Source organism: Lygodium microphyllum, chromosome 5 (assembly GCF_053477565.2).
Source record: "Lygodium microphyllum isolate KBCC chromosome 5, Lygodium_microphyllum_v1.1.10, whole genome shotgun sequence".
Classification (NCBI taxonomy): Eukaryota; Viridiplantae; Streptophyta; class Polypodiopsida; order Schizaeales; family Lygodiaceae; genus Lygodium; species Lygodium microphyllum.
The window spans coordinates 106,403,473-106,415,790 of record NC_141139.1 but is presented as its reverse complement, the minus strand read 5'-3'; positions in this window follow the sequence as shown (position 1 = coordinate 106,415,790).

The following is a 12,318-nucleotide window of genomic DNA, read 5'->3' as shown; positions in this document are numbered from 1 at the left end:
GACCTCAAGACCTTAGACGAAGAAGGAATAGGCTTCTTTAATGGAAGTCAAATTAAGAAGTACTGCCCACCAACTCACCCACTACATGAGTCACCCATGCTACTATCAATCATGACTATACATGTAGTCTCGATTAAAGAGACTGACCTCGAAGGTGAAGAGACCATAGAACCAACCTATTTGAGGCTGAGAGCCGTCACTCGGAAAGAACATGACCTTGATACACTCATTGATGAAAAAGCAAGAATAACATCCCTACCTATAAGGATTAGACCAAAATAGGACAACCCTAGCTGATCCCAACCACAACCAAGGTTAACCCATAGGGGGGAAGCCCTATTTTTTACTAGGAAAATGCAAGGTTATGATGATAACCATCAAATCTGAGAGCCTTCTAATGATTTTCTATGTACTACCAAATGTTAAGGTCATGGAGAAGGAAACACTACAAGGAAGGGCCTTCAAGAAATAGACCCACTGTAATGTTGATTAGGCAATCAATGCATCCACCTTGCCCTAGAAAATGTGAGATTTGTAACATCTTTCAATAAGGGCACCTTGGCTTTTCAAAGCCTATGGTGCCGCCAATGTCCACATCATGTGCCATTTCTAGTGACTGGTGTAAAAGCCTATTAAACACAATAATAGATACTCAAAAGAGTAGAAGGGAACTAGTGAGTAAGTTGACCACAAATGAATGAACCAAACCAAATGGATCTCCACCAATGATAATCCTAACTCCTCGAAAACTCTATCTATAGAAAAATCCAAACCTTGAACCCCATACCATAGTCCCAAATGTAAGAGTTAATACTATGGGAAACAAATATATACAAAGTAATGATGGGTTTGGAAGGCCTTATTTTGTGCACATGGGTACTACAAAGGGAACCAATGGATTTGGCTCCCAAAGGTCTACACAATGCTCACTAACAAAACCGCAAAAACCATGACCCCACATGTAGTTGTGTAACCATCCACCATGTAGACATCCTTTAAGCAAAGGAAGCACAAATACACTCAAAATGATACTAACTGTAAACACTTTATTGTACTTACAAATAAATAGTAAGGTGCAACATCTAGTCTAGCACCATCTAAGAGTGCTAAAATGTCATCATAATTAAAAAAAAGAATGACAATGGACCATCAACCTCCAACATTTGCTCAAAAGTCTGTCTTGGATCTCAGTCATGTCTAAGGAAATACTATTCTTGGATATTGCATTACCTAAAATGAGTCCTTGTTTTACCCAAAATTGGTATTTGAGTAGATTCAATGAAATTTGGTATTACTTAAATCATTCAAAGGCTACTCTTAGTTTTCTAAGTTCTTGGTTCACTTTTTGAGTTCAAGGTCATTGGTGGGAAACTTTGAGCCTGCTAGCCCTAAGTTAAGATGGTTCAAGGCTCATAATGAGAATGGGTATCATACGTCCACTAGTGTTAGGCTAATCATATGCACAATAAGTTCTTCTTCACTCCATCAGCTCATTTTTTCATAGGATTCTTTACATTCACTCTCTTGTGTGAATGAAAAGTCCAAAGTGATGAGAAGATGCATCCAATCTTGCTCATCTTTTGGACAAGGGATGTATTTGCCAATGGGTCTTGTCATAGGTATGCAGTTTGTCTCCCCAAAGCATATTCAATATAGTATCAAGGTCAACAAGTATAGTTTTCAGCTCTTCATTTTTATTCTAGCTACTTCATGTCTATTGCCCAAGAAGGATTAATCATTTTCCTTAGTCAAGCATTTGGTATTGGGGGTAAAGGTGCATGTGCCTAGCCACCCATGTATTAGTTACACTGACATACCCGCACACCTATACACTGCAAGTGGCGGGTGCCCATCATTATCACTTCATTCTTTGTTCTTTCAATGACATTTTGAATAAAGGGATGGCCGGTCACACGTAAGTCCCTGATCTTACATGCCATTATTGTGGGAAAGCAGGACACATATGGTCACAGTGCCATTAGATGCGCGACGATAAGCGCAAAGAAAAGGGGAAAGAAAAAGTGCGGGAGAAATCCAATGATCGCAACATTATACATGTAAGTCTAGTGTAAAGATTGAGGAGATAAATGTCATGCAGCCTAAGGAGTCTGATGGTGGCTACATCTTAGCAACCTCTTCATGTGATGCCTCAACTGACCGAGGCTCAGTCTATGCATGCACATTGTTGGCTCTTGGATTCGGGTGCGTCTTTCCATTCGACCCACTACCATGAGTGGTTTCATACCTATCATAGTGTATCTAGTACTATGCGCTTAGGTGATGATCGGTCTCTTACTGTTGTTGGCATTGGGGATGTCACTCTACAATTTTCCTCTAGTAGCACTTTTGTTCTACATAATGTACGTCATGTACCCACACTGCCTAAAAGGCTTATGTCTGGCTAGGTAGCTTGATGATGCAAGTTATCATATATGATTTGGTGATTTTGCATGGAAGATAACTTATGGCAGGCTTATTCTTGCAAGAGGTGCCAAGTCTGGAAGCCTCCACCCCTTGGTTGTATCTGGTACTATTGGCTATGTTTTGTTAGGGGTTCTATCCAACATGTATCTCTCTAGCATGCTCGTCTTGGGCATATGTCGCTTAAGGGAATGAAAATGCTTAGTTCTTTGCAGTATCTTCCATATTTTGACTACTCGTATTTTGAGTCATGTGATCATTATTTATATGGCAAGCAAACTAGGAATTTACATAAAAAGTATGGTATTCCACAAATGGGTGAGCCTTTGGCTCTTGTGCATTTTGATGTATCTGGACCCATGCCCTCTCAATCATTAGGGGGTGCAAAGGACTTTGTCACATTTATTGATGATTATTCACATAAGATTTGGGCTTATTCTATAAAGCAAAAATCTGATGTCTTGGCCGTCTTTCAGCATTGGCTTGCTCTCGCCAAGAATCAGTTTGTGGGTATAGGTTGAAATGCCTAAGGACTGATAACGAGGGTGAGTACATCTTATGTGTCTTTGAGCAATTTTGTGACGAGTGGAGTATTAAGCATCAGTTGACCACCCCTTACACCCCTCCCCAGAATGGTATAGCTGAGCATATGAATAGAACTATCTAGGAGAGGGTCTGTAGAGTATGCTTAGCCAAGCATGCTTACCACAACATTTTTGGGTTGAGGCAGTCTCTATTGTTGTGCATCTCAGTAACAGCTCACCTTGCAGTGGTATTGACTTCCAGGTTGCAGAGGAGGTATGGATAGGAAAGCCTCCCTCATATGCTCATTTGCGTGTCTTTGGATGTGAGGCCTTCTCCCATGTGCCCAAGGACAAATACACTATGCTGGATCCTAAAAGTGTGAAATGCATTTTCCTTGGCTATGGAGATGCAGGTGAGATGGGATATCATATTTGGGATCTGCAACCACGAAAAGTGATCTGTAGCAATGATGTTATATTCCATGAGGACAAAATGCATATGTAGCTTAAGAAAGTTGTTGAGATATGCAGGGTTACCTTTCACGAGGAGCCCCTTGCTCCTGCAATACTAGCTAGATAGCTTGCACCACCAACAATAGCTGATCCTCATGGCCAAGTTGTTGGACAGGAAAAGCACGGCTGCCTGCATTGAGGTGTTCTACTAGAGAAGACGACCTCTTGACCATTATGAGCCCTCCATAAATTATTTCTTAGTTATAGATGCAAGAAAGCCTCTCACCTATGATGAGGCTATGCGCAGGGGTGATAGTCACTCTTGGGAGAGGACTATGCAGTCTGAAATTAACTCGTTGCATAAGAATCATACATGGGATTTGGTTTCATTGCCTAGTTGCAAGTGGGCCTTTCCTTGCAAGTGGGTGTACAAGTTGAGAAGTACCCCTAGACACCCCAGGTGGCATACAAGGCCAGATTGGTAGCAAAGGGTTTTAAGCAAGAGCATGGTGTTGACTTTGGTGATGTCTTCTCACTTGTGGTTAAGATGACCACCCTACGCTTAGTCTTGGCTTTGGCTATTGGATTTGGCTGCACAGCTTGACTTGGACTTGTATCAATTGGATGTCGTGATGGCTTTCTTACATGGAGACTTGCATGATGAGATATACATGGAGAAGCCTAAGGGCTTTGCAGAGCCTGGTGGCAGGGAACACCTAGTGTCCAGATTGAGGAAGAGTTTTTATGGCTTGAAGCAGCCACCTAGGGAATGGTACCACAAATTTGATGCATTCATGTAGTCACAGGTCTACAACCATAGTGTTATGGATCCATGCTTGTACATGAAAGAAAGCCCGTAATGGTTCATTACTGATTTTGGTACTCTATGTGGATGACATGCTTTTAGCATGGAAAGCCATGATGAGCTAGATGCTCTTAAGGCTCAACTCAAGAAGAGCTTTGAGATGAAAGATCTGGGATAGGCCTCTCATATACTTGGTACGCACATTACCTGTAACAGGTTTGAGGGATTACTCTATCTATCAGTATATCCATAAAGTCCTTGAGCACTTCTGTATGCAGGATGTGAAGCCTATTGGTTGTCCATTGCCTTCTCATGTGAAGGTATCACAGGACGATTGTCCATAGACAGATAAGCAAAGGACTGAGATGGCCAAGATTCCCTATGCATCCATAGTGGGTAGTCTTATGTATGCCATGATAGCCACCTGTGGCACTATTGATATGTGCATATGTTATGGTAGCCAGGATACATGAGTTGTGGGATACACTAACTCTGAGCAGGACATGCAAATAGTAGAAAGTCCACTTCTGGATATGTGTTCACTTTTGCTAGAGGTGATGTTTCATGGATGTCTAGGGTGCGAAAATGCATGACCCTTTCTACTACATAGAGGCCGAGTATGTTGCAACCACTGAGGCTTGTAAGGAGGCCATTTGGTTGTGTCATTTGGTTGTTGACCTTAGTATTGCAAATGCTATCCCTACACTACTGCATTTGGATTCTACGAGTGTTATCAAGTTAGCCAAGAATCTGGTCTTCCATGTGAAGACGAAACACATTGAGGTGAGGTATCACTTCATTTGTGAGGTCATTGAGGAGAATTTTATTGACCTTATGAAGATCTCAATTGACCTCTCTAGAGCACTTTTCCTTCCTTAGGAAGCTGATGGGCATTGGATGAGATGCCATATTTCCTCATCCTATTGTATCTATGTATATGTTGTACTATCTTTTCTTTTTTCTTTTCACTCCTCACTAAGGTAGATTCGCCTTCTTTAAGTGGGAGGTTGTTGGGGGTAAAGGCACCTCTACCTAGCCGCCCATGTATTACTACACTCACAGTCCTCGTGCTTGTACATTGCAGGCAGCGGACACCCATCACCGTCACTTGATTATTGATTCTTTCAGTGACATTTGAATAAAGGAAAGGCCGATCACACATTGTGAGGGTTGGAGTTCCCACATTGTGTGTGTCTCTCTCTCTTGCTCTTGCTCCTTCCACCATAGCTCTTACTCCCACTCATGCTTCCACTTCAGGGCTCACCTCCCTTCATGCACACCATCACCTAAGTCACAATAACACACTTAGGAAGACCAAGACCTAGTCCTCTACCACAACCCACGCAGTCCCTTAGGATTCACTATTAGGGTTGCACATGCCACCTCCAAGTGCATGAAAACTCTTGGTCATTACCATCAATACTATAATTAATATTTCCTTACATTAGGAATTCACAAGTTCACATAAGCACATTCATAAAGGTGCATAAACTCATAGTTGCACAAGACACCCTTAGGTACTAACAATTAATCACAAGGACATGCACTAACACACTTTACCTTTGCATGATCAGTAGGGCACCCTTGTACACTAGGGATCACAAGCATAATTAGGTTGCTACACTTGCACACCTAATTGAACTTTGACACACACATTAGGGTTAGAACAAAGCCACCTTCAACCCATTAAGATATAGGCACGGACCCATGTGCACACTGTAGTCGTTAGGATGCATACCAACCCTTGATCACCTTGTTGTAGTTGCTAATTGTACTTGGAATCGTATCTACTTACACTAGGTGTTCCAATATTTTACAGTTTACGTATGGCAACCTTTGATCGCAAGACAACAGGTGTGGTGACTATGACCAAAGTGAGGACACAAGGAAAACTCTATTGAAATTGGGTTGTGAACAAGACTAGAAGCTAAATAGTGAACCATTGAAAGTTGGTTGTGAGGAGACCCAAAAGCCAAAGAGTTAACTCATTAACGGACATTTGTGCAAGACACACTTTGTATGGAAAGAAGTAAGCCTATTCCAACACAAGAACATGACTAGGGTTTTGAGTCCAAGTTGTTGATTGAAATTGCCAATTGCTTGAAACCAATCAAGGGGAAACTAAATACAAACTTGTAAACTGAAAACCATCACAAGAATAATTGGAACTAATAAAGAAAAACCTAGGAAAATCACAAAAGGTAAATTGCCACATGAGCATATCAAATTAATAAAGATCAAGCTACGCAAGCGCATGCAATTGTAAGATAGACAATGAGCTTCACTAGCCATCAACACTACATTACACTCTCAATGATGTAGCAATTAGTCAGATGCTAGTACCTCTTCCAATAAAAAAGGTAATGTGACTCATAAAACAAGATATGTAGGGATAGAAAACACTCAATATGAAAAAGGAACTTCTTGTGTGATATGTGCCTATGGAATTGACAAAATCTTTGGGTAGCTTCTATGCTATGGCTAAAAAAGACTCTAGCCAACTAATTGAGTAGGATCTAGGACAACAACATCAAAGAATACTTAATCAAAGAAAGAATATACTTGACACACTCATTGATCTAATCATATCCACTCAATAGGAGAGAGAAAATATTGAGCTTGTACAATATTCAAAAAACTTGGTCACCCACCTTGTGCAAAGGAAATTTCTTGAAAAATTCAATGCTTTGTTGGTCAAGACTCATGTAGCAACAAACTTTTTATAGGGTTGGGTGTCACACATGAGCAAGAAATTATTCCATCAATAGCCAAAGAGTTGGAAAAATGTATAATGGGGGGATGACCCCTATAGCGTTGCAAAACAATTCAATCAAGTATGTGAGGCTAATAACCTCAATTTAGATTTAAAGAAGGCACAAGATTTTGGGCTATACGTTGGTGATAAGGGAGGAACATGATTCATTGGATTGGTGGATGCGAGTGAGAAATCTCAATCTTCTACCCTTAAGGACTTCTTCATGAAACAAGAAGCTAGATATGGGTGTGTAGACTCATTATATGGATCATGAACTTGGAGAAATAGAAGGGGAAGAATATGCAAGGCTATATCTCTAAGGTTCAAAGATTATATAGAAGAACTCTTACTTGAGATAGGCCAAATGCCAAGGCCATTGTAAAATATTTTGTCAAGTGTATCTAAAACAAAAGATCTATAAAGAAATGGCAAGAAATTCTACATCATATCCAACATTAATAGTGCCTTTGACGAGGCCCTGAACATTTACGACTTGCATCAAGAGACAAATAGAGACACGAGAGGAATGGTAGGACATGTCGTTACATCCACAAGAAGTAGCTCATAACTTAGTGCAACCCAATAACTTCCTTCATTTGTCAAGAAATAGTAGTTGGAGATATCCAAGCTTATGGATTACCCAAAGCAACCACCACTATCACATTACAATATACAATGTATTTATTATGGAGATGACTGTCTCCAAGTGTTCAAGGCTCCCACATATGTACAAACTATGGAAGCTTTAGGCATGAGGTAGCTCATTTCCAATTCCCCAAATGGCTACCCTATCCAAACCCTTACACATGAAATGCATATCAATAACAAAATAGGGGTATCCTATTATACAAGGCCTTAACAACTTACTCTTCCAGCATTGATTGAACAAAAGATAGTGGCATAGAGAGTTAGAATTAATCCTTTAAGTATATCAAGACCTCTTAATCTAATGATCACTCACCCTCCAAGCCATGCACTTGCACACTACATAGAAAAACTAGTCAAGGAGGAGAAGTATACAAGTTCCTGTATCACATTCAATGAGAATAGAAAAACTCGTCAAGGATGAGAAGTATACAAGTTCCTATATCACATTCAATGAGAATGGAAATATTTTCCTTATGGCCTATTGGTCTATTCCTATCATGATGTTAGGATGTGGACGAGTAAGAGGTACAATGGTGCCTGGGAAAAAGAATCAAGTGTTGGAATTGTAAGCAACTTGGCCCTAGGTACATGTGTGGTATGTCACATTTAGGGCATTGTTGGTCTACTCAATCGGCCCTAGGTACATGTGTGTATGTTACATTTATTAGGAAGCACCTAGGGCTGATTGAGTCGACCAACAATGCCCTAAATGTGACATACCACACATGTACTCCAATCTTCCCAAACAAAAATCTATTACAAGTGAGAAAATAGTCCCATCAGTACCCCTTAGTCTCTTTGGCATAGAAATGATCAATGGGAAGGATAGTATATGCATCCTTATGAATGCCATCATGCAAACTTAGGGGATAGAAATCTTAAATAACAATGATAGTATTTCCACCCTTATGCATGAATATCATCATGCAGGTGTGCACGAGCAAGAAGATAGAAATAAGTATACTGAGACCATCCACAACAAAAATTATATTATAGGGAAAGTGAACCTAAATAAGAAAAGTTGCAAGCCGTAGCCCAAATATTATAGAAGAGTGATCTTAAGAAGTTGCACATGACATGCATGTGTAAAGTTATCTAGCATAATAGTATTATCAAATCCCATAGGTAGCACACCCTTGGGAGATCAGCTTCAGATGCAACCAAATAGAAAGTGATTTAAAGTTTGATTTCTAAGATAAGTTCATGATGAAATAAGTGATTGCATTACAATGAAGTGGATCCTAATCATCACCACACTGGTATCAACCAATGTGGCAATGCCACCAAGATTGTTGCTAATAAGTAATCATAATCTCTAGATGACTTTTAAGCTTTGGATAGAGGGAAGGATCAGACCTTTTAAAACAATCAATTTATATCATGTAGAAGAACACCACCACCTTTGAAGCACTAATCCAGGTGTCACCAAGGGTACTCAAAGTCAACACACATTGGGAAGGAGCTGAGCATTATACCGTCCTCTTGGTGGAGGCTCTAGGTGAATCTTTTTGAATGAGAATTTTTAATATAGGAGATGGGGTTAGCATTGCCAACCAATCAATTCTAGAGCCAAGGGGAAAAACCACCATCAATTGAGAATGTACACTTCAACCTCATGGTGGCTAAAGGATTTAAAGTCTCACCACTAAAAGTATTAAAAGGCCATCCTATTAAGACTGTTGGATTAACTTCTCAGTAAACTTTGCATTCATAAAAGCGATACATATAATCTACTACTTGGTCACCTTAGATGCAAAATGAAGGGAGTGAACCTTGAAATGGAAGCATGGAGTGGAAGCAAGAGCTATGGTGGAAGGAGAAAGTGTAAGGGAGAGAGAGAGAGAGAGAGAGAGAGAAGATGCATGAACTCCAATAGTCACAATGTGTGACGAGCCTTCCCTTTATTCAAATGTCACTGAAAGAACAAAGAATAAAGTGACAATGATGGGCACCCACCACTTGCAGTGTATAGGTGTTGGGTATGTAGGTATTGTTAGTATAACTAATACACATGTAGCTAGACACAAGCACCTTTACCCCCAACAACCTCCCACTTAAAGGTGAATGTGCCTTGGTGAGGAGAGAATAAGAAAAAAGTGACAAAGTACAAATCTACATAAGTACAACAGGATGAGGAAAAACATCATCTCATCCAACACCCATCAACTTTCTAAGGATGAAAAAGAGCTCCACTGAGAGACTTTTAGTGAGTAGATCTACATGATTTTGGTTAGTTGAGATCTTGACAAGCTCAATGGACTTCTCCTCAATGACCTCTTGAGTTAAGTGGTAACACACCTCAATGTGCTTTATCTTTGCATGGAATACTAGATTCTTGACCAACTGAATAGCACTCGTAGAATCCGAATGTAGTAGGGACCACATCATAATGCCAAGGTCTACCACCAAACAGCCTAACTAGAGAGATTCCTTGCAAGCCTCAATGATTGCAATATGCTCTACCTTTGTAGTAGATAGGGCCATGTATATTTATACCTTGAACATCCAAGACAATACACCTCTAGCAAAGGTGAAGACATAGCTAGAGGTAGACTTCCTACTATCTACATGTCTTGCATAACTAGAGTTAGTGTATCCCATAACTCTTGTATCATGGCCACTATAATAGATGCACATAGTTGATGTTATGGCCTATCAAGACCATAACAAGAAATACATGAAACATCAAACTGCCTGAAACAACTATGTTAGTATAGGGAACTTCCTAACATGATTTACAGCCATTCCAGACATTTATTCTTCAAGAACACTATGCAAACACGAACTACATATTATGTTCATCAACGTAGAACTACTATCTTGAAAACTATCACACAGTTCTCTATCATCATGACCACTCCTAATCAAATATCTCAAAACAGAGAGCATAAATATTCAAGAAACAGGTACACAATAATAGAACCATATATAAGCGACCAAAATATGGTATTATCCTAAAGAAGATAGCATTATTCATCATGCAGGATCTCAAAAGATACAATTTCCTGAACATTAGGACGGCACTTGAATGTTAGGTAAAAACTTCATATGATATTTTAAGTCACTTTACATATGCTGGTTCTACATGTATACTAGTATTAAGGTATAAAAGTAGTAATAGCAAGTGCAATTCGAGCCTCAACACCTGGAATAGCCCGGTGGATGGGATAGCCCACATGCATGCAACTATCTAACTGAAAGCATAGAAACTAAATATGATAATGAGTAACTCAGAGAACACAGTTATGCCTTGCCAGAGGCCTTGCACCCCTTAATAAGCCACACTGAGCAACAGTGAGTAGAACCCCTCTAGGATACTCAAAGCCCTCTGATTAGCCAAAGACACTCAACCAAAGGCACATGTTGATGATTTTTTTAACAATTCCAATGCAATCTTGTGAGCATATGCTTTTGAATAAAGTGATCAAAAGCCTAACTGAAGCTTGGCAAATCAAGCACAACAAAACGACCCCTTATAATCCGCAAGCCAACGGGTAAGTCGAAAGCACTAATAAGCAACTTATGGGTATCTTGTCTAAAATAGTCTCAGAGAAGAAATGAGACTGGGACAGGAAGTTGTATGTGGCAGTATGGGCGTACAATACAGCGTTCAAGCAAGCTACCAGCCATACTCCATTTAAATCAGTTTATGGGGAAGAGTGTGTGTTACCCCTCGAAATCAAGTTGCCAACCATACGGTTTGCAATTAACCACTCTTTGGGAGACGAGGATGCACTCTTTGAACGTTTCACGACCATATCCCACCTGGATGAACTGAAATTGTAGAGCTTATTACACCAGGAGGTAGCTAAACGTCGGATGAAGGAGTTACACGACCTTAAAGCAAAGAAATATACCTTTAAAAAAGGACAATTAGTTCTGTACTATGATACGCGTAGGGAGCTGTTTCCAGGGAAGCTGGAACCTAGATGGGATGGCCCCTACAAGATTGTCAGGATAGGGAAAAATAGGTCTACGGCTCTACTAGCTGATCTGCAGGGAGTAGAATTTAAAAATAAGGTTAGTCTTAATAAGATTAAACCTTATTATTTCTAAGTATACTAACACGAAAAATGCATTGCAGGTCCATGCTGGGGCTGATTTGAGACCTGCAAAAGAGCTTAAAGTTGGTTGATGGGGCAGTTAATTCCTTATTTGGAGCATCCATATCTGGAGCAGAGATACCATCAGGGCAAGAAGACGGAACCTTTGTGTGGGAGATCAAAGTCTTCTGCCATCACTGCTTACGAATGTTGACAAGTATCTCTGTTGAGTTTAATGAAGAAGGTGGGATGGAGCCGTCAGTTCATCCTCTAAACATGCTAAATTTTGACTATCATAATTATGAATAGAGGAGGTTGTGATGGCAGGCTATGTAAACCCATTGTGGACGTACACATTATATTTTGACGGAGCGTCCAGGGGGCCTAATAAAAAAGGGAGTGTTGGAGTAGTAATTTGAGATCCCCGACGTAGAGTTACGATGAAGTTAGCTGCTTATCTCGGGGTAGGATTCACTAACAACATGGCAGAGTATAAAGCCTTGATTATGGGACTGTATATTGCCAAGCAAGGTGGTATTCGACAGTTGTTAGTAAAAGGGGATTCCTAGTTGATCTTGAATCAGCTAGATGGGACATACACAGTGTGGAATACCATCCTTTGTATGTATCATCGAACTGCCATGACCCTACTTGAGGAGTTTGAGAGAG